The following is a 24,494-nucleotide window of genomic DNA, read 5'->3' on the forward strand; positions in this document are numbered from 1 at the left end:
TTTTTTAAATATTTTTTTGAACAAACAAATGTTGTTGTAGAAAGAGTTACTTTTTGATGTGATATTCGCAGCAAGACTTCAAACGCAAGCACATGCAGGAAGATACTTCAAGCAAAGCAAATGACGGAGAAAACATTATTTAAATCTATAGATTTAATGTAAATGTTCAAGGCCGTTTAACTACATCTCCAATCTGTGTATTTTCAGACTGTGAAAGAACATGCAAAAATACTAATAATAATATAATATTTAATAATAATATAATATTTATATATATATATATATATATATATATATATATATTAATGATATCAGTTCAAAGACTGGTAACTGCAGACAAATACTCTAAAGTTCTTGGTTGGGGTAAATCCATGGTTCAAGTATCAATGCTATGTTGACAGGTGTGCTGGTTTGAAACATTGGCTCCTACATGTTAGCAGTAAACAACAATAGACGTGATCTATGTGGTGATCGAGGACTTCACTCTGGCTAGGTCAGTTGTTAGCATAGCAGCTAACATCTGTGTGCTAGCCGTACAGGGTACAAATAATAATTATAAAACTGGATGAACTGAAGAATAGATGTATTAATACATCTCCGGCATCATTTACCAAATTATCTTTATCATAATACAATCAAAGTATCATCAAAATATAACTGAATTCCCAAAGAGTAAGATGGAAAATAATTTGAAGAAATGAACATTTACCAATTGGGTTAAAGAACTCGCAAGTACAAATTTGAAATCAAAATTCAAAACTCCCGTTGCTCTGCTTCACCACATGTATCTAACTGTTAAATCCTATTATAGAGAGGTTGATTGCAGTGAATTGGATCACAACACACTTTCTCGGTGTTGCACTGGGACTAGTTTTTTCGAAGGTGACTATTCCTCACATCCAGCTAGGAGAAGCCTTTGAGGAATACTTTTCAAAGTGGTGGAAGTTTGTTATAAGCCTTTTAGCAGAATGGATTCACGCCGAGCTGTGAACGTGCTGAAGGAGAGCGTAGCGGGTCTGCCAGTACAGCAGCTTTGAGCGCATTGGAGAAGTGGTGCTCTGAGGTGTTTGAACTGAATACTACATCATCGCCGGGCATTTACAGGAAGAATCTTTTGTATTTTTCAATGACCGAGTGCAGTCAGTGCCACAGCGACCTCATATACTCCTAGGATTTCTCTTTAAAGTACGCATAGTGTCTTTGCCGCAACTTTCAAAATCTCATCTGCTCAGAAACATCTCTGTACAAGTACTTATGTGTTACTTTGGCTTAGCACTTAAGCCAAAGAAAATAGTTACATTGAAAGCAACTGGACAAAGTAGGGTTTTTTTTCCCGCCTCTCATCCAAGATGCTTCTTCAGTTCTGACTGATCACTGGGGAATTCTGGTATTTAGCCTTCAGGGGGCTACATACCTGTAATGTGTAAACTTAGCATTTAAGGCAGACAGTGACATCCAAACTTAATCACATCCAACAATTCAAGTTATTTTTATTTTTAAACATTTTTCAATCACTAGTGAAAAGGACCATAATTATAGTTCTAGCTTCACCACTGAATCATTCTGGACTGTAAATGAAGACGTATTTCTGGACGACACTTTCACATATATAATTTTTATAACCCTGTTTTTCCTCACCCTTGACATAAAAATCAATCTAAAAATCCTGCCTCCAATTCACAACTGAATATAAAGGTTGACTCAGATGAAATGAAGATCCAGACAATCTATCTATGCTACCAAATGGCAGTAAATCATAATATTATGTACAAGATAATAATGGAACAAGAAGAAATAGACCAGGGAAGATGGAGAGTTGTCATTAGAGGGAGTGGGTGTGGGTGACACTGGACTAATGAGTGTGAAGTGCTTCACTTCTGCAGCCTTGCAGGTAAAAGACCAAAAGCAGCATAATGTACAGTATAAATGTGTAATCACTTAGGAAATACAAGTTTATTCATTCCTAGTGTTTTTTTTTTTTTTTTGCTTTTTTTTTGTTCCAATAATGTAGTCTCCCATCAGCTTACGCAGCCCATTTTTAAACAGCAATATAATATAAGTGGAGGCTTGTTACCAATTTATAGATGTTAAAGCTATTAAAAAAATAGCTTCAACGTATATAAATAGGTATAATACGCATTGAGCATCTGCTGCATAAGTGCAGATCCCTGAGTTTGTTCCTTAAAAACTAAACCTGCCACTTTGTGTTAGGCTTAACTCCAGAGTCCAGAAATAGACCAGTCCCTGATGCCCTGTGGTTCCTGCAGGTCATAACATAGCAGAGGATCAATTGTGTATGATTTACCAAACCAACAGCGGTGCTAAAGTCAATCCTGTTCCAGACAGAGAGGCACTGTAATGTCTGGAGAAATGGACTGACATGATTCACTTTCTTGGTGTTAGAAGGGACTTGGTCTACATCTTTTTGATCCTCAGGCAGCTTTCAGATATTAGGACAACTGCGACAAAGACAGGTAAATAATAAAAAAATAAACTGCAGCTGCTCATATATTTTCATTTCCACTACATTATTTAATTGAAAATCTACTGCATTTAACCCATCCACAACAGAAGTAATCGCCAACACCTGGCCCACTGAGCGGTACTGATCTGTGGGTCATTTGGTACCAAGTCATGGCAAAATAATTATAAATTTACTTCATATGAATTTAGCATTTTTCAGCGTTTACAGACTCCGATACTGACAAATCTAAAACATGTTTTTTTTTTTTTTTTTTGAAAATTCACCACCCATAAGGAAAAACAGGTTGGGGACAGACTCTATACTGTAGATTATTGTAGGTCAAATATATGAATATTTAGCTCTGTGGGCCATATAAAATGATGTGACGGTCAGATTAGGCCCATGCACCTTGAGTTTGACATATATCTTTAAGAGTGTGACTACTTGGTCTACTTTTGGTAGACACTGTTTCTGTGGAAGATATTTTTGCAGATAATTTGAATTAGTTCAACTGTCTATATTACGATCACACCACCACCGTCTCATACCACACAATACATATTACAGACATAATTCACCAACTTTTTCAATTCACTAAACTCCACTGATCACGTGAACATTATTTTTAAATTTGTGTGAAACAAGAACTTATCTCCACGTTACACTGACATCTCTGTTAATGTGATGTTGTGCCAATGCTTTTCTGTTTCTCTGTTTTGAATTTACACCTTTAAATGTCAAATTTAATTTTAATCTTCCATTCACAGCCTTGCATAATTCTCCCGTATTTATTTATTTATTTATTTAAAAAAAAAAGCCATTATGACTAAAGCTGAAAAACAAGCATGGAAAAGGAGTTCTGAATAACCTGTAGACTGTATGAATAATAGGACGTCCGTGAGTTGCCTTGAGGAGGAGATAAGAAAACCAAACCTCCTCATGTCACTTTAATTACTTTGCCTTATTTTATCTCACCTTATTGTGTCATCAGCAAAGAATTAATTTATATGATAATTTAATGCGTCTGAATTAAAATACAGGTTCAGAAATTGTCCTCTCAACAAACACAGAGCTGTCAGCAGTGTTCAGGTTAAGTCAACACTGAGAAAGAAGACAAAAGGTGTTGTCATAGGATGTCCAATGGAATTAAGGGAAGAAGTGCACGTGTATACTAACATACATTAACCAAATTTCAAACAATTACACGAAGGTGATAGAAATTCCCAATAACATTGGAATGTTTTTGTCAGGTCACAACATAACTGGGTTCTAAAATATCAGATTTAAATACATCTGACCTGCAGTCACCATGTATAGAATCTGGTATATAGTCAGAAAATGTATACTTTTACTTCATGTCATACTTCTTTCATCAGGTTATTTATATATATATATATTAATATATTAATTCTACATTTAAGTTCTAAAACATTCTTTACTTTTTTCATATATAAACTGTACACAAATAAATACAATTTTAATTGAATGTGTTACTAGGACATTGTTACAGCTGTTCGTGGCCCAGTTCTGGTCTGTACTGTGGTCCTCTTATGTTTGAGCACAGAACAAAGAGCAGATCAGCATGGTACCGTGGTCAAGTCCAGGTGGGAGCATTCCACTGCTCTGAATACAAATTGTCTTCTAGTCTGTTCCTGATCTAGGCCATTGTTGTCCCTCTGGTTGCAACGCTTATAAAACCTACACAGGATGTATGTTAGCTTAGCATGAATACAGAGGCTATTACCGCTTACAGTAAAGCCTCTAGGTGCAGAGTACAAGATGTACTCATGTATCTCCCTGAAAGCTGTCCTGGTTTTAGCAATTGGCTGAAACTACACAGTCACGATGCAGTGCTACAATTAATGCTAATGCTTTGAAACAACAGCATTGGTGAAGCTGTTGATTTAGGCAAGGAGTCTGTTATCAAGGGAGACCTCTATCCTTGACTATGGACCGGTAAAGTGCTGCAGGCATGTTGTTGTTTCACAGTTTCAAAAAATCCTCATGTCTTTGTGGTTTGTCAATGAGTCAGGGTTGTTGTTTAACAGGGACAAAATATAGCAAAAAGCAGGGGTGGGATAAGTGGGTCTGGTCTTAGGTGTAAGTCTGGTTAACAGACGCATGTCCTCCTCTAAGATGGCGTGTTCATGTCCTCCACTCTGACCAACATTCCTGAGTTTCACTTTGATTATTACACAGCGAATATATAAATGGGATTGATAACTTTGACACATAAAAAAAACAACTATTAACTATTAAATATCAGTTAGTTAAGTTCATCTGGTTCACAATAATCAAGTCAGTTAGGTGGTTGTTCACCTCAGTTTGGTTAACATCATTGGTTAGAGCTCCATCAACCTGGTTTCTACATCTACAGCCTGCATTCACTCTCTTACTATCTTTTTTTTTCTTGAACATCTCCACAGGACATGAGTTGTGATTTGAAGCTCTTGTACGAGGTAACCCTGGCTGACTTGTGTGCAAATGTCATTTCCTTCCCATCTGTGGGAGCTTATGAATTTCCTCATACTAAATGACTTAACCCCATGCAAGCCCTTAAACTGCGCTGCTATATTACCTTTAGGAATGTGCAGGTTTGGAGGTGAAATAAATTTAAATTCATTTTATGAACTTTAACAGATAATGTACTTGCCAGGGAAATATCAGAAAGGGTTTTTCTTTTTTTAACTTCACTTTTCCCCGTTATGAAAACATATTCTCCATGTGTGCATCATTGAGTAAGAGTGTTTTAGTCAAAAAATATTCTCCTTCCTTATTCTACACCCACTACACCAGCACTACATGAACTGTTACAACACATGTTTTTGAGAAATGTATGTGACAATGTTCAAGACTCAATAAATGTAAATTGTGTTCTATTGCAGTAATGGAGGAAAGACATGCGGCGGAGCATCTTCTGTCCCTGGAAACTGTGCTGACTTCCTTCTCTACTGATTGTCTCTCCCTCTTCTGTCTTTCTATTGGTGTGGACGGAGTTTCTATCCACACTCGCCTGGTGCTATCACACTGTGAAAACTGCAGTGGCTTTTCTTTTAGTCGAAAAGGTCAAGATAGAAAACAACGTTGGTCAATTCTCTTACGGATTAGAGACATCTGTATGTATGTGGGGTTTGAAGTTTTATTGGACATAAGGGGGGAGAAAACTTACTTAGAAAAGTTGAACTGTATCTATAACTATTCGGAAAACATATTTGCTGAAGGTTTCCTGTTGCAGGTTGAGTGACAGATATTTTTTATACGGGAGCATTGTAACAAATAAAAACAAAAAGTTTAATGATTGGAAAAAAGGAAAAAAGAAATAATAATAATAATAATATTAATAAATAATAAATAAATAATAACAGACACATTTTTATCTACATTAGAAAAGAGAGTTTTCTGATAGCCTGTGTTTTGAGGAAAATATATTTGCAAATGGTTGTTTTGGGCAAAGCAATTTCTTTTGTGTTGTTTTTATTGAATATTTACTCAATATTTAGTACAAAAAAACACCAATAACAAGCTACAATGTGACAGTTCTTTGGAACAAACACACTTCTCAGTAATTAATCTTTATTATCCTGAAACAATTTGGTTCAATGTACCGAATCTGTTAGATGTTCATGCCTCATGTCTCCGTTAAAAAAAAAAAACAAAAAAAAAACATAGATTACTTTCTTCAAGGGTGGAACCATTAAAATGTTAGAAATCTGTAAAATTGTTTTTTAGGTCACACATCATTTGGTGAATCCCAGGAATTGTGTTATGGGGTTTTCATTATTGGAGGAAAACAAGATCATGATTCTTACAGGTATTACTTAAATGTGCTATAATTATGGATGTCGAATTGTTGACGAATCGGTTTCTCTGTCAACTCAGAGAAACGTAGGTTAGAATTTATTGAATAGATATATAAATTATAATCTATTTGACACTGTCGTTTCCTGTCCTCGAGGTGACTAAAAAGTTACCTTCATGAACTTAAGCACCGTTTAGGCAATGACCACGTGCCAGGGTAAGAAATGACCGTTCGGCATGCACGTCCACATTCAGACATAAGACTCAACAGACTCCCTTATGTTCTATTTCTGCAGAGAGCTGGGGGCTGTGTGCACTGGTCAGGCTTGAATGCTCTGCCAGAGTCAGCAACAGACAATGAGATGAGGGGAGAAGGCTCCAAGTTTGTTTCCCTGGAGAGCACCTGTGGCTAAGGAGCTTGTTATTGATCCAAGTCGTGGTGGAATGAGAGATGGAGGGTGAGCAGGGAAGCACCTCTGCCCTGTCCTGCCCTCCAGTGTCTCAAAACACTCAGCCATGAGTCCACTCCATAGCTTAAGTCGAAATTAAATAACATATAATAGATAATATAAAGAGACTTGAAATCCCCCCCCACCCCTGGGAAAAGGACTGGAGGCCAAAGCTGAATTTTAGAACGCATTAAGCCTTAAAAACAAAAAATAAGACAAACACAATAATACTTCTACAGAATGTAAAAAATACCAAAGCAGACTTCAGTTCTCTGCTATAACATATGAGAATGTTTTTCTAGTAATCCGATCAATTAATTTGAAGTACAATAAATACAAAATTCACCATATTGCTACAATACATCACGACTATGGAGATCTGTTACTTCAAAAATCAATTTACCACACCACAGAATGGAGTTGAATATTTTTGGTCACAAATATGTTATATTCATGCCAGTCGGCCTTAAACTATAACTATTGTACTTATACTACTTTGCCACAAGTATTCAAAGAGGATTCTTTCTTCTACAATGTGCCCTTTCAGATATGTCAGACTGTCAGAAACCTCATCATGTTACTTAAATCCACCAGAGCTGGGCCCAAGTGGCTCAGGTGACGTGGGAGCGTTATCTAAATGTCATGGGGCAGTGTACGTAGCTGTTGACAAAATGATGGCTATCAATGGCTCTTGTGCATCATTTTTAAAATTATTAATAAAGAAATCTTTATATGAAATGCAGGGTTTTATTGATGCTTATTGTGTTGACGAGCAAATGTTTAGATACAAACACACATGCACACAATATTCTTAGAGCCTTTAATAATTGTATGTCTTCAATGGTAATCCTATTCAAATTGAAAGGTCATACTTTTGATGCTGAAATGAAAACTGATTATAGCTAGAAATATATATTTTTTCATTTTATGAATGATAATATGCCCGAGACTAAAGGTCAGCTGCAGAGGTGAGAATGATTGCTTAAGTATAAGGCAGAAATTACCATCTCATTTAAAAAACATGGCCGGCCTCATAATGTTACCACTGCAGACATTAAATGCAATTAATTCTGTATCACTAAAAATAAAAACCCGGTTATTGTGATTATTTTTGTGCTTTGTTTCATTCCTAATGCTCTTACAACCAATGAAGCTCCTCCTACTCTACTGCAATGGAAACCATAAATGATTTGTTGGTGGTGCTCAGCAAGGTTCTGCTTCTCGACTGAGTGAAAAAAATAAAATAAAACGAAGGAGATGAAATGTGCCTGACCATGCCAAGCAAAAAGGAAAAAAAAGGTACATTTCTTATTCAGAGTAGATTTCTCTGATGTGTTTTAAATTAACGTAGGTGGCAACATGTGTTGCTGTTGGAGCATCAGCATCCCAGCGGCAGATGAGCTGATGGTACTAATATGCACAAAAATGGCCAGGGGATGCAGGTGCCATGATTTCCACCAATCTGTCATAAAGGCCCAGAGGCACCAAGGAGCCCCAGTTGGGATTTATATTTCTAAGACATCTATGAAGCATTGCATATCTTTTAGTACCATTAGTACACATCCTCTACCCCTTACTCTTGAGTGTCAGTGTATTATTTTTCTTGTAAATTGCAATAATATATTGGGGTATTATTTTTCACAAATTATACTTAATTAATTTTAAATGATGATATAAAAAAAAAAAACATTCAAAGCTGTTGATGTCACCTGACATCGATTTTGAAATTTGAACATCTGTCTTAAGCTCAATACAGTATATGTACCACTGGATGAATGTATTGTAATGAAGAGATAACCTTTATGTATTAGCCACAAAGATTTTAGCTCTAGTGGTAGCTACAGTAGGTGCTAGCAGAAGCTACATGATAAACGGTTTTGGGAGCTAAACCCGAATTGGCTTCCATCTGTTTCATTCCTAATATCCATTCTCTCAGACATGGACATCACTGGCAGTGCACAATCCTGGTTTGAATCTTCACCTCACTGACTGGTTGATCCTGGCTAAGGCACACATCAGCATCATACCACTTTGTCACAGGGGTTCCCCAGGGCTCAGTGCTGGGGCCCCTCCTCTTTGGTATGTATACCACCTCGGGCCAAATCATCCACTCACATTGCTTTTGCTGTCACTGCTGTGCGAATGCTACCCAGCTCTTTCCTTCTCCTTCTGCACTTGTGTTAACCCTAGTTAAGTCCCACTTTACTGAATAGCATTCTCCTCTCAAGAGTTCCTCTATGTAGCTTGATTGTCAATTCTCCTCTTGTAATTTGCTTTGGATAAAAGTGTCTGCTAAATGGATAAATGTAAATTTCATCATTAAGTCTCTGAATACCATTGAAAGAGAACTAGACAGAGTAGGTCACCTGTACAGAATAAAAGTCATGAAAAACAAGTCGCATGAATCACCACTTTTACTGCCTTAGCATTAAACTGTAACCTCCATCCTCCCTTTGCCCTTAACTAAAGTGCTTTTGTACCGGAATCTAATTTGATGCAAAACTTCACTTTTGAACAGAAGTCTCAAATATTTTTTTGAAAATCATAAGCATTTATATTCTCACCTTGACCACATCCACTTGTGTTAAATATTAAACGTTTTTCTCTGACATTCTTTTCCCTGACATTAATTATTTTTTGTTTTTGTTTTTTATAACAAACAAAAATGTTTTTGACAACAAACCCAGCTGTGGCAACGCTACGGTTTTTCCTATTGACATTTTTATTTAGTTTAAATGAAAAGTGGCTTTTTGTATAAAAACATTTTACTTTGGTTTAGAAATAATTGACTGAGTCCTGTCTTCCATCACAAGACGTGTAACTTCAAAAGCACAAGGGGCAACAGGGAAAGACACGACTGAAGAAAGAATATCGACAGTGACGGGGTCGTGGCAGGGCAATGGGATGTTACATAGATGTTGCACGCAAGAGACTAGAATGGAGAGTCTGACATTACAGGCCTGGCTTTACCAACACAAACTCTGGCCCTGGGCAATAACACAGGCAAAAGCCATTCTGTGTGTGTGTGTATTTAAAGCATGTAGGTGCGTGTGGACCGTAGGCTTGTTAAACCCTATTTTCTCTGCGGCTATAAAACCAGGCACTTAACTGTATAATAGAATAACAAGTGGGTTGTGATGATATGCAGGAGGTGTAAAACCCATCAACTAGAAGATCAATAACAGTACTGGGAGTGCAAGCCAATCAACACTCAATCTCCGATCTATTCCTTTAAAGTGACACTGCTGTTTAATTTACAACAGTGCAGATGCACATAAAAATACAGAAGCTTCACACAGACACAACCTGTGATGGCAGATTTGACCTTGGCACAGCTGGAGCTCAGCAGAGATTTGGACTTAGCTGAAAGGCACTAGCAACTATTTGAGGTGACACTACAATTTATACACATAGAAGAAAATTCATGCTATTTTTTTTAGTGATATGTTATTCACACATTGACATACACAGGTTTGATGATTATCAGGAGGACATTCTTACTGTAAGTCTCAGAAGTTTTGTCATGTCATAAAATGTAGTCTGGTCCTGATTGCTGTAAACTATATTCAAGCTCTGAGCAGACTCCAGCCGTCCATTCATCTTAACCCTGCTAACACAGTCAGCAGGTAATACAGGGAGCTAGAAGCAAACACAGTTGACATCAGACAAACAACTCCATATGGTGGAGCAGGCAAACAAATGATTATTATTAGGACAATCGATTCAAATGTTTAATTAGATTTATCACAGGGTGGCTGTAGATCAATCATAATGATCACAATCATAATTTATCATGATTAATGAAGGTAAATTGTCATCCCTAAATATGACAAATACCATTTATGTACAGTATATTGGAAGAGACAAATAACTGCAGGTAGATCACAGACATCGACCTCCTGTCTTTATTTGTGACTAATCCAAAAATTTATTATTAATATGGAAAAATGTCAAGGTCAAAGAACGCACATTGCAACGCACAGTCGCAAATCAAACAAACTGCATCTAGGGATGTCTACCACTCTACTGTCGAAAAAAAATTCTCTGCATTAATTTAACATATGTCATGAATGTGACAGGACAGGAGTCGTCTTTTAGCTTCAGAAGAGATGAAGTTAGAAAAAGACTTATTAGAACTGGACGCAGGGATAATCTGTACCTGGATGGAGTTTTGGTGAGTAAAGTATATTTTTGTCATTTTAATAATATTGGAATTTTATAATGTTATTAGTGATGATTGTTGGTGTACATTCTGTCACAGCTGTGGCTGTATTGTCATTATGGGTACACGTTCTGACTCTATGCCATAGTGACAACAGCGTGAACATGTCCACGATGAAAATATATTTCTCTTTTGCCTTCACTCCTACTGACCTGACACATAAGTTCACAGTGATGAAGCCATAGCACACTGTCAGGTGTTCACCCATTGGCCAAAAATAAACCAGAGCTGCTGCAAAATGCACGGGAAACTGAAGGGAGTCAAGTCATTTTTAAGTTCTCTCCTTAGATTGTGCAGATTCAACATGACGATAAATAGACAAGAAACTGTTGTGTATGTGTCATAAAAAAAAGGAGGGGGGGTGCGGGGTGGTTCACCCAATATGACACATTATTATTTGGTGATGAATGAGCTGAAGTTAAACCAAAGCTTTTCAACAGAATTAAAAACAAAGTGACAGAGCGTTGACAAAGAGTTGGCCCAGTAATTGATGATGTTTTACTACCACAGCTGGGGAGTATGGAACAACATAAGACCGAGCACCGATTACCATATTGTTACAGAGATATAAATATGTATGTTCTTGTAGGCTGTCTTCAAAATGTATAGAACAGTTACTAAACATAAGCCAAAAAGGTAAAGGAATGTGCCACCTTAAAATGTGACAGAGACAGAGAGGCAGACAAATTAAAGTGCTGAGTAAAAAATACTGACTGTACATATGTACTGACCAGGTCTGTAGGACATGGTCTGCTGTAGCTCAATTATGGGCACAAACACCAACGACTGCGTGTGTGACAGAAAGCGTCCTTCTGTCTGGTAGAGGACGGACAGAAGGACTTCTTAGTTCACAGCCAACCCTTAGGCCGTACAGCGTTGGTTTGCGTTTGTCTGTCCCTGCTGTGTTTGCATGGTATTAAAAATGCGTACATTTGTGTCCACTGAGGAATTCCTTTTAATAAGTGTATTATAAGAAAACAAGGCTTAGTGGTGGTGCAGTTTTCTCTTGATATAACAATTCTCTTTTTCAGGGCATTTAACTTTTGGTCTGTGCATATTAAACAGTGTTAGTCCTGTGTGCGTGATAAATATTGGCCCCATCTTGCTGCTGCATAAATTAAAAAAAAAAAAGGCACAGGCAGCCAACACTCCTGGAGACTGCTCCTGATGCACGAGCTGTAATCACCAAGTGCTGCTTCTCTTTTCATATTATCTGACATTATGCAGAGTCATTACAGCACACAGCATGATCCTGACTATCACTGTTAGCTGGAACAGGGAGGCTGCTGCTCTTCAAAAGATACCTTTTTCTGGTCCAGTTTGAGGGGGAAAATATATCCTGAAACCTCTACCTCTGGGTTTAAATTTTGTAGTTGGGCTTTTGCAGTAAATCAATTTTGAATATGGATAACCCTGACAATCCATCCATTATTCCATACAGAGACAAATAACCATTCACACTCACATTCAAACTTATGGTCAATTTTAGTGTCCAGTAGATATGGGAGGGTTGATTCTGTGGTATTGATATATTGATTACTCTCATAAAGTATTGATACTAATTAATAGGGTGCCATAGTACAAACAGGATTTTGTGTTACAACGCCCGTGGTAATGTGAAACTGAACTGATCCATTGGGGTCACGTGACCACTGACAAGAAGAGAGCAATGCAGGGATGCCAGGTGTAGAATAAGTATCTATTATGTATGATGATTTGGCCCTCTGAGGAAACAAAGAAATAAGAAAAAGGTAGAGGAAGAAAAGAAGAACAACCATATAAAATTGAGACACCCTCGGGAAGGAGGTAAAGAAGAGGCAGAAAGTGGTGGAGAAAGTCAAAGTACGCAGAAGCATTGCCCATAAACATATGGTGGAGAAAATGGTGTCAACTGTCAGGATGGCTGAGACGTGTTGTGGTGTCAGACAGCAAGGCTTTCTGCTCGTGGCCAAAATAACGGTTAATAAAAACCACAGTAAATCAAAATGACAACAAAAACTAAAAAAAATTCAATAACAATGTCTGCGGAGAACATCGGGAAGCACTTAAGTCTGTCCGAGCAATTTTTTTTTTCCAACTTATAACATTTTTTTTTTTTGCCATACCCTGTATTTTAGTGTTTGATATTCAACAAGAACTGTGCAAGCAATGTTATTTCCAGGGCACCGGAGAACGAGCTGCATGTGAAGGACTCCCAAAACATCATTTTCTCATTGCATTGTATTTAGCCCAGAAATCGTCTCATTTCAGAACATGCTGCGTGTTAGATTGGCAATAAAAACAAACAGGCTCTGTATGCAACTATCACCCTAAAGTCTATCAAGTGCTTTCCCCTGATCTGCTGTTTAGAGGCTACACAACGCTGAATACTAATCATAATGGTGCACCACGATTCCTCCACAGCCTTGAGGGACACTGCAGTACAAACAGCAGCCATGTTTTTCAGTCTTACTGTAGGACTGGGTTGTTAATAAAAGCTGTCTGAAGTCCTCATAACTTAACCAGGCCAACTTGTAACATGGGAAGGTATATTTCATGTGTTGCTGTTGCAGAATACCCTCGGTGGCTGTAGCAGCGTTGCCTGGCCGTTGTATTTAACCATTACCATAAAACAGGCACAGGCAGTGAAACTTTATCAGATAGTGGTTGTAGGAAATAAAACATGACATAATAAAGATGTGCAGACAATGATATCCCCAACTGTTTCCTGATACCTATGGAAAATTATTTTTCATGTCGTATGCATGCTTAAAACTTTGCATGTCTGTTGTTTTTCATGTATGTTGATCCAAACATGACTGATTTTTGGAAAGAAGACTTGAAATGAATGACTCAGGGCAAAGCTGGAGGGAACTGGAACTTGTCATCTTAACTGTAGACAAAAGTTCAAACTTTAGCACAAGAATAGTCTCTCATCCATCAAAGGTCAAAACACAGAGGATGAGTCTAAAAGGAAGGAGCAGTGGTCTCTAAACAATAAACAAAGTCAAAGTCCAAAGACAGAAGACAGGGCTGAACAAAAATCAACAAACAGATGGTTTTAAGGGAGATATCCTGGTGCCATCAGTGAGTCGTGTTAGTGTCTAAGTTGAACTAAGGCTCAAGTACTGTGGTTATGAAAAAAAAAAGTCCACAAAAGATTTTTTGATTTAATACGACACTAATTACTTTTTTGGCATTTTCTTTGATACTTACATCAATACCACAATAAAACACACTATATTTATCATGGTGCTTATTCTACACTCTCCTTCCACTTAATGACATTCTGCATGAGTATTGGTCACTCAAATACTGTCATGATTCCAAGAGGACCAACGGACTCGTTCAGCTGACATCGTACTATAGGTGGCCGAGGTTTAATACTTTATGAAGGCAGCTGGAGACAACTGTCTATTTCATATCCTGCAAGTGAAAATAGAATATAAAGCATTTTTTTTAGTTGCAGACAAATGTATTCTCCACATTGTTTTGTTGAGGAGAAGTCAGCGGAGGAAATGCAGGATGATAGAAAATCTATCAAGTTTAATTATTAAATGTATTCATGCTGATTTTTCTGACATTTGATTTGGCATACTGCGTAGAATGTCATGTAATAAACAGATTTATATCACTGAAAACAAACATTTTCTGATAGGAAGAACTTTTTTTTTTATTCCATTCACCAGTAAATAGAAGTAAAATAGACGATGGTCCAGTAGACGCTTGACTCTCTTTTTAAAGTAACTCCATAATGAGTCTAACTCTAAAATAATTAAATAATCAATAATAATTAATAAAGTGTAAAAAAGAGAAAGAATTATTGGGAGAATATATGCTTTATATTTTGTGTTATAATTAAAAAAATATCTGAAAAGAATCACTGGAAAAGCTCTTTTCATTTGTTTGTTTTTGAACAAGGATGATTCAAGTGAAGACATGAAGGGACACTAGAAATGGTCCACTGATTTTACAGAATGGGACGGAGTTTGTATGTATGGAAGCCTATGAAAAAAATCTGACTGATCGACTGATTAAAAATATCAGCTGTTCTCTTAAAAAGGCAGCGTTCTCAATCAGATCGTCAATAGAACATAGGTTATAGGTTTGTTAATCTGGACAGATGATAAAATCTAGGTTCCTGATATGAGTTCTCACTACATGTGACTGACAGTAGTACTAGCTGAAAGACTAGTGTCTTCACTAACGCCAAGTCGATGGTGATGGATCCTTAATGGCCTGTTCTGCTGTCAATATTTGTGTTTTTAGTGATTGACTTTTTTTTTTGTTTTTAATTAAGTACACACATACTGTAGGTCCCTAACCTCATCCTCACAGCAGCGTAGCTCTGTCCTGTCCTTAATTAACAGCCTACGATACATAAATGTTTAAATATATATTGCTCTTGAAAACTTTTAAATGTTTAAACATTTCTTGTGAACTGACGCTTGATTTTAATTTAATCTCAGTCGGTGTTCATTGTCCTGGCCCCAAGGACTGTTGATATTTGTCAACGAAGTGAAATTGCCTCCGTCAGTGGCAGTCTGCCAAAGTCTTGGAATAAATAATAAAAGATAAATGATAATAGGAAGGTGTCTGGGGAGAACACACCGGGTTTGACATTGATGTAGTTACATCAAACAGTTTTATTATTGCTCACAAAAACAGAAACAACACTCACATTGTCTGAGAGTGACATGTTCCCTTTTCCATTATTAAATCAATTACCTCGTGCGCACCACTGATTTCATGAATTTTAAATTGGCTTCTGGCCTCCCTCTGCTACCACCTGCAAGGCCTGCCTCTTTTGAAGCAGGTGAGAAGCGCTTGTGAATAAGACTTAATGAAGCATTTAGAGTGGAAACAAGTGCAGGACTTCCGACGTGTACAGAGTCTATGTCATAAAAAACGCTCTCACTCTGTTCTGAAGTTCAGAGTATCTAACTGCGTCCATGTTCCTCACCATGTCGCTCAGGAATTACCACACTGACTCATCATGGCTGCTGTTCTAGAGTCACCATAGAATGATATAAAACACATTTTATCTGCTATCATTTTCTTTAAACATGTATACATCACATCTTTTCATTATCATATTAATTCACAGCATTATCATATTAATCTGCCATACTTCCTTGTTCTCTCCTAACCCAGTTCCTGTCATCCTTTGCCCATGGCCTGTTAGTCTTTTGTCACTGAGAGCCAACATACCTTGTACCTACTGTATACTCACAATAACAATATATAATATACATATAATGTGTTAATTGATATATTATAGCCTAATTTCTTTTCTGAATTTCTTTTCTGGACATTTTGCAGCACAAGTTACTAAGAGATATACAGCACAAATACTATACTATACTATAGCTTATGATATATGTTTCTTTTATCTGTTATGTTGAATAAAAAGTTGATAGAATACAAAAAAATATGATCTTTTCAACACAGCTGCAAAACATAGACCTGGACTTACTGCTGGACTGAAAAGATGGAGTAACTGTATACAGGAGTTTCGCAAATACATATTTACTCTGATGGGTTGACAGCAGTCAGACTCTAAGACATTTCTTTTTGAGTTTAGAAAATGTATTCGCTCCTCCAGGATATTTGTTCCTATCCCATGCACTGTCAGTTACATCTTCAAACAGCCATAAAACACTGTTGCTGGTGAAGATTAAAAAGTCATAAAGTTGAATAAATAAATCAACTAAGTCGTCTCATACAACTACTCCAACAATGAGGGATGAATCATGCATACAGAACCACGCCGAAATATGCTAACACACTAACTGAAATTGCTCGTATTTCAGTACACAAATGTCAAAATCAATTTCAACAACAGCCTTCATAATAATTCCACCGACTGGTAAATAGATAAAGTAATGGGTATAAAAGTATGGAAGCTCTCAGACCTCTGCTGATGAACCCATCCGATGAAAATTTAATACCAGACCATGTCCCTGACTTTTGGAGTCATGCAAAATACAAATGCCTCTCTAACAATTCATTGCGATTATCATTCTCAGCTCTGAAGTCAAATGTCATGAATCAGTGCTTAGCTGTCAACAGTCTTCATAAACGTGGATCCATTAAATGTTAATGGATCCAGTGGTAAGGCAAATTTAAGATTTTCTTTTTTCTATCAACTGGTTTGAATTTTACAGTATAAAATTAATAAGTCATTCATTCAATAGTGGTTATAAAAGGTGGTCAAATAACAGCAAATAATAATAAAAAACACCCTTCAATGTCAAGCCTAGGGAAGATGTATATACCCATACACATGTAAATAAACACATTTATGTAGTACATTTTAGCAAAAAATGTACTACAGTTCTTTTTAGAAGTGGTCGCTAAAGACTTTTAGACACTTTTATTTTCAATTAAAATTAGCACTGCAGCTTTAGGTATGATTCAGCATCACTAAAACAAATTTATTTCCATGTATATTTTCATACTTGACTCACAATTAACACTGTTCTCTCCAGATCATGTCACAACATCCAACTATGAATTAATAACATGACACAACAGAAGAAATAAAGAAACGAAAAAAACAAAGAGTTTAGTAACTGTGTTGAAAGATCAATTTTCTTCCATTTAAGTCAGAAATACAAGGCAGTGCAAATATAAACCGTTAGGCGGTCCAGTTAAGTGACTCCTACCGTGCACATCAAGACAAATCAAGGCACAGACCTTCACACTGTGTTTTCTGCACGCCGGCAGCAGTGTAATACTTTGGCAAGGACTTAGAACTGATGTTTTTACTGATGCTGGGTAAATATGTATTTGATCCTGGTTCAGTGTTTGTGTTTATTTTGTCTTTTGACTGATCTCCGCTGGTGATAATTAAGCCGACCAAACTGTTCCTTCATCAAGTTTGTTTCCACAACCCTCTGAGATGGTAAAGCTGTATGAAACACGCATGCAGAGACCAACCCTGTTTTTCCTGAGTGTCTCACTGCTCTGCACTGATGAACCACGTGTCACGTCAAATGACCTTAATGACTCCAGAATCCTGCTTCAATTACCAACCTCCACCTTAATTCTCTCCATCTTCCTCTCTTCCAACTTCTCCACATCTGCCTCCATCTTTCTCTGTCTCACACATAACCTTTAAGCACAGTGCTATCTTTAACCCGCCGTGCTGCGCCATTAATGAAGGCAAGGATTATTTGACGCATGAATAAAATGTGATCTGCATGTGGCCCACCGTTATAAATCATCTGCACAGGTGAAAGAGCAAATGACTCTTTACCCCTGACATTGGAGTCTGTCAGGATGTGTGTTTAACGTAGCCTGAATGGTTTCTGCTATAATTGACTGACAAAGTCATTTTAGTGCAGTGTGATGCAAAGAACGTGTTGCCACAAAGCTATTAACTGAATCGCAAACGTGGAATAGCGTAGCGTCTTGTCTCGTTTTGATGAAAACATAGCCTTTGTAAAGAAAGATAATGGAAATATTTCAAATCAATGAAGGAAAAACAAAACAAAAACAGTTGGTGGTTTATTTGAGGAGTACGGGATATTTGTGGTATAAATTATGTCTTTAAGAGAATTCTATTTGAGGAGTCAGATAGAGTGAAAAGTGGTTGCCTCACAGCAAGAAAATCTAGAGTTCGAAGCCCAGTAGTAACTATGGGATCCAAAAGAAAATGTGGAACTAGGACAGCCACACGCAGACGTTTCCCGTTGGTTGCATTCACGGCTGATAGTAAAATACAATGTAGAACAAATATATTTGGCCTCCAAACTCACTCAAAAATTTCTGCCAAAGAGGCTTGTCCTTGTACTGACCATAAAACACATCATTGTCTGAGCTAGCTAAGTGTTTGTGGAAAAGGTCAGTTGGAAAGTGGGACATGATTGGCGACTGGTTATTTGCAGTAAGTCATCGTCGTGACATGAAAATCCATCGGGGAGAAGAGTTGCATCTCTTTCTGGCTGGAATTGACCACTAATCAATGGTCTAGGAAATTGGTCAGAGGTGCATGGCAATGAGGAATAATGTGGGTGTGGAGGGTTATAAATGTTTGAAGCAATAGCTGGAGATTATTTATGGTCACAACACTGTATATTCAAGCTGACACATCAGCAGTTAGGTCTGGGACTATGGGTCTTTCATGAGATGCCAAATATTTCTGTCTAATTATTCCAAATGGCAAGCTTGGAACAGTGCTGGTTGTCAGTCTGTGGAACAGTGCCTGTTATTTAAATATAAAATCTGCTGTCTGTTCATTTTGCACTGCTGAGGAATATCCCAGTCTCCTGCAGTTTTTAAATACAAAACTGTTGTTTAGTAAACTGTTGTTGCTGATTAGATATCGTTAGACTCCATACTTAATACAGCATGATCATATACACCCAGGGGTAAATATTAATCAGATCTTCCTGCACTATAGGTTTAATCATAGAAATTTACCTTATTTGGAGGGGAAAAAAAACAAGACTATTTCCTTTCCTTTTAGACTCAAATCCTAGTGGATAAGTATGTATTCAAGCAGATCTAAATCTACTTCCTAAAATACTCACAGAGCAACAGTGGAGCCCTGATGTTAAGTTGAAGCGTAAAAATGAGCAAACAGCCTGAACAGGAACGCACATATTTACACGAAACAAGTAAAAGCTTCGATACTTATTTACAGTTAACATACCCACGTGTGAATGGGCTATTACACCAAGCAAACACCACACAACAGGCTACAGTTTGTCTCTAGAATAGTGATTCCCAACCACTGACATCATCAGGTGTCACAAGGAATATTATTCAAATTGACTTAATCAATCTGAAAACTATTATCTACTGACTACAAAAACACTGTCTAATAGTGATATTCACTCTAACTGTTTCAACCAGAAAGACAGTAATTAACAGTAAAGAAATCGTCATGGGTCATTAGTTGAAACTAGAATCCTTATATTGCATTACGTATACTTGTTTTTGGCGGTCTACTGTGGGATTTTGTGAAATATTTGCTGTGGCTAATTAAAAGGGTTGTGAAAAACTGCCCTCAGCTTATAAAGTGCATTGTTAAAAGCACTTTCAAATAAAAAGTGATTTTGCTTCTTAAACAGTTGGTCCAATCATTGCGCAGAATTAATGCTGCCACGCTTGTAAAATGATCAGTGACTCCTAGTGGGTAGCTTCCATTGATTTTATTTGTTTGTTTGTTTGTTTCTTTGTATTTTTAGTGTATTTTCTTCAACTAGTGTCTACTCCTCACAGTGAATAAACGCCTTCTAAGTGCTGCCCTATGGAAGCCAATTGAATCTGAATGTCAATTGGGAAAAAAATCACAGCCTGGAATCTGGAATAAACAGCTGATTCTGAATAAACTGCTGTACTCATACAAGAACACTTTTTTACTTTTAGTTATTGGAATAAATTAAGTTGGATAAATGTTTCATCCAATATATTTCATGGTAGGTGCGGATCTGCGGGGGGGTCTTGAGTGATTTAATCTGGCAGAAGCTTCTGGGTCCAAAACATACACCTATCCCCCAACCCCATGCTGCATTGCTTCATGAAGGAAATCACGCTCATTCAAAACTCTATTAGAAATACTGCTGCAGCAGACCCCAGATAAAAGGAACATTCAAATTTACAGAATTGAATGTGATAAACTTTGTACGATGCCTTTCCATTTCATCTCGACCCCTAGCAGCAGTTTTCATTAGAAAAATCTTCTGACTGATTCCATTTCTTTTTTTCATTTGCCCTTTTCTGTATAAGTTCTTTCTTCCTCCAGAGCCAAGACACTTGGTGATAAGTGTATCTACTTCTGCATAACAGGTCCAGGCTGCTAGTTTTGAATCAGCCTTTGAGTGCACGACTGTGTACTATGAGTATATGTGGAGACAGAGGAGTGAGGAATGGCTCGTCAGTGCAGGTTGGCTTTTGAACAATAGGTCCTTTTGCTTTAGACCTGTCTCTGTCTGGAGACTGAGTGACATGACAACCTGTGAAGGCAAACCTGTCTCCCACTGTGCTTTATACTGTGATCTGTACAGAATACAGTGTTTCTCAGAGCCCAGTGTGTACTGCTGTGGGCTGTTAGATGAAAATACATAGAAGTGAATCACAGACAGTGTCAGAAAAAAAAGCGCTGGTATAACAGTAGTATAACGTATATGTAATGTAAATGTATAATCAATTTGTGAATTCAAAAACATTAGGCATTAAACATAGGGAAAGTGGCACTTTTATTATCTTTAGCCCAATGCTATCCAAAAAAAGTGGATCATCTACTGAATTCTCTTCAAGTAAGATGCTTTGAATAAAAGTGTACTAAATAAAATACCAATACAGTCGGTCCTTGGTTTACAACATCGGCTCTAACCCCCATGTATAAGTTTAGAGAGTCTTGCCCCATCATTCTGATGAGCAAAAAAGTTATTGGTGAATTTGCTGGTCCTTTTTAAACTTTTTGCTCTTCATTATGGCTCCCAGGCACAATTTTGAGTCTTCTAATAGAAGTGTTTCAAAGCAGAAAAAAAGAAAAGCCATGGAAGTGAAATTACGTATAATGAAACTCTTGTAAAAGGCTGAATCACCGACGAACATCATCCGGTTGCTTTTGCTTCCGAGTTTGTTCTTACCATCATTTTTGTACCCAATGCTGTAAGTGTTAAAGTCCATGGTTTTGTCAGTCAAATTGGCCATTAGGAATCCAACAGCACCCTTCTAAATGGTATTTATTTCTATTCGCTGAGACTAATCATGTACAAGTAATAGTTTCCTGAGCAACAGGTTTAAATTTGCGACGTAATTGCAGGTACAGTGAAAATTCTATGTCATTACTAAGAATCGGATCCCACTTAATATTGACGTCAACCTATTATATCTTTTCTTGTAACTTGACAAAAAGTTTTACATGATGTAAAAAGTATTATAAAATGCATATTTGTTTCGCAGGACCCAAATGTAACACTCGAGAGACAGAAGACAGTCAGAAACAGTTCAAAAAACACAAGAGCAGCAGCAGCTACAGAACCAAGAACTCAAAACTCACCTGTCTCAGGCCAGGCAGATGGGCAGACAGAACAGAAGGGCAGAAGCAGGAAACCACAGGGGAGTGCAGCCACGGGAAACAGACAGGACTACCTGGAGAGCATACGTCAAACAACAACATGCAAAAGTCAAACAATGAACTGACAAAAACCAAGTGATGGAGAGACACATACTGTATATACCCAGGTCACCAGGAGTGACGGGTTAGACTAATGAACAGGGACGCACAGGCCACAGGTGAGTGTGATGACACTAATTATCCAGGGAGAGACAGACGGACATGGCGTTATTACAGTTATTTAAAAGGAAAAAAATGGTAGTCTGTCAGAACCAATGCTGGACAGCAATACAGGCAACTAAAATATATTTCAAGTTTTTACAAAGGAAAATGTGTATTTACATGTGTTTACTGTGTGGAAAAATCCCACTTACAGAAAGATCCCAAACCATCATCACATTTTTTATCCCACACCCCCCCTAGCGGCAGATCGCACACCCAGAGGGGTGCTGGCAACGCATTCCAGAAGTTCGGAAGTAGGTGAGTGACAGAGGTACTTATGTATACAGTATGTGACTGAATTACTTGAATTACTGACTTACTTTGCCCTACTTTGCTTGTGCCGTAAATTTTTGTATAATGGTCATAGTTTGGTGTTAAGGTTTGTGTATTAGAATTTTTTTTTTCTATCAGAATAGTATGATATTTCAACAATCTTTTGGTGGAACTCAGATTCAGAACCAGCAGCACCAGACCATGCTCTATTAGGGAAATATATTTCCACCATACTTGGCTAAGTGTTGCATTTTTGTCCCCAATTGTGGAAAGAAATTCTCCACAATATCCTCATTGAGGCGAACAGACTGACTTTAGTGAGGAGCACTGACCTGGGATAAAAGTGATCCTGTCTTACTTTGATTGCTGTCAACTCAGATTTACTTCATGAGGCTCCGAGCAAATAAAGAGCATGTGTGACGCACCATCGGATTCTATTTTTACACCAAATGGAACAATCCTGTAATACTTACATCGGTCCTAATGAACTATTTATTATGTTGGAGTTGTGTAACTAAAATAAAAGAGTACTATTAAACAACATATTGCTGCAGTTGTAATGCCTTCTTAAAAAACAATGCAATTTTGTAAATTTTTTACCCAACACAGATTCATTACTGTCTGTTTAGAATAGGACCACTACACTCATTATTGTATTTTAGTTGACAAATTTACATGCAGACGAGTTGAGCTTTAAGGTGAAATTAAAATGAGGAGGTTCTAATTGAACTACAGGAAACATCAAGTGTATCATGTCGTTTCACACACCATGGTGACCTTTTTACCCTTTTTTTTCTCTCTTTCTTCAGATTTGGTGTCTGAGCATTGAGCCTACCAAATCTTTTTAGCTGCACTTAACCTTTCCGTGAGCCATAACCTGATTCTGAACTGTCTTCTTAAGACACAATTCTCATTTACTTCAATGCTGCTTTTTTCCTGTGTAAAAACCTGTAGAACAGTACAACAACCAGCCTTCACGCTCAGATTTTGTCACTATGTTTTTAACTGTGAAAGGTGACAGCCCCAAATTAATCGCTATCTTGCCCCGAGAAAAAATGTTATTAAATTGGCAGACAGCTCCAAAGGTTGGCACCGAGTTTGTAAAGGCCATGAGAAATCCTGGCCTGTTTTAATGCCCAGTCGTGCAACACAGACCTGGTTCCTGGTTCCTACTATCTCAGCAGCTTATTATACTTAACCTTATGAATCTGTTCTAATGTTTTTTGGAGTGTGTTGCTAGAATCTTAATTTTAATTATATAATAAAGATTGCTAGCAAAAAAAGTTTTGCATGTCATAGAAATTTGTCTGTATATTTTCTGAATATTTGGTTTTGATCATCATCACAAACTAAAGTGAACTGTCATCAAACTCTCCATCCATCCTGAAAAAGTGGTTGTAAAAGAAGAACGTTGCACAGCTTCTGTTTTCTTGGTTGGGTTGCAAATACTTTTATATTCAGTCTTCACACATTTGTCAAGTAATTGAATCTCAGTAGAATATCACAAATGATCTGAACTTTCACACACACACTTTCAAAAGAAATTCAAACCAAACATTAGGCTTAATAAATAAATTAAATATATTTCTGGATCCTAGCTTGTTCTTTGCACCCTATTGGTTTTTCATACATGTCAATTTAGCTCTTTCTAAAGCAAGTTTACGACTTTAACGTTAATGAGGAGTGTAGGGTGCTTTCAGCAGTTTGGGGTCTTCAGGTTAATGTCTCTATTATGATGATAATGAGTTAGGATAAAATCTAAGAAGTCTTTATGTCGGGGTCACTTCGATTAGGCCAAAAACTGCACAGATCAGTTAACGGCTGTGTTACAGGTACAGTTACACAGAGGAACGTTTAAGATCTTTTATTTTAAAGGGAATTTCTGTAGGGCAGAAGATCAGATCAGTTTAACCTGAGTCACTTGAGAGGTTCTAAAGAACTGGTAAATGAAAGAAGTTGATAGAGATATATACGAGAGACACAGCCCAGCTCCAGTGAACGCTGCCGAATCTT

General features: G+C 37.3%; 1 long non-coding RNA gene across 2 annotated transcripts in view; it reads right to left on the minus strand.

Moving 5' to 3' along the window:
• LOC103383822 (uncharacterized) overlaps positions 1–24,494 on the minus strand; it is a 125,098-nt gene that overhangs the window by 20,030 nt on the left and 80,574 nt on the right. For both annotated transcript variants that reach the window (XR_522035.3, XR_003050521.1), the window contains exon 6: positions 21,930–22,021. This is a non-coding gene — a long non-coding RNA (uncharacterized LOC103383822). The remainder of the gene's footprint in view (positions 1–21,929; positions 22,022–24,494) is intronic.

Source organism: Cynoglossus semilaevis, chromosome 9, assembly GCF_000523025.1.
Source record: "Cynoglossus semilaevis isolate Cse_v1.0 chromosome 9, Cse_v1.0, whole genome shotgun sequence".
NCBI classification, from domain to species: Eukaryota; Metazoa; Chordata; class Actinopteri; order Pleuronectiformes; family Cynoglossidae; genus Cynoglossus; species Cynoglossus semilaevis.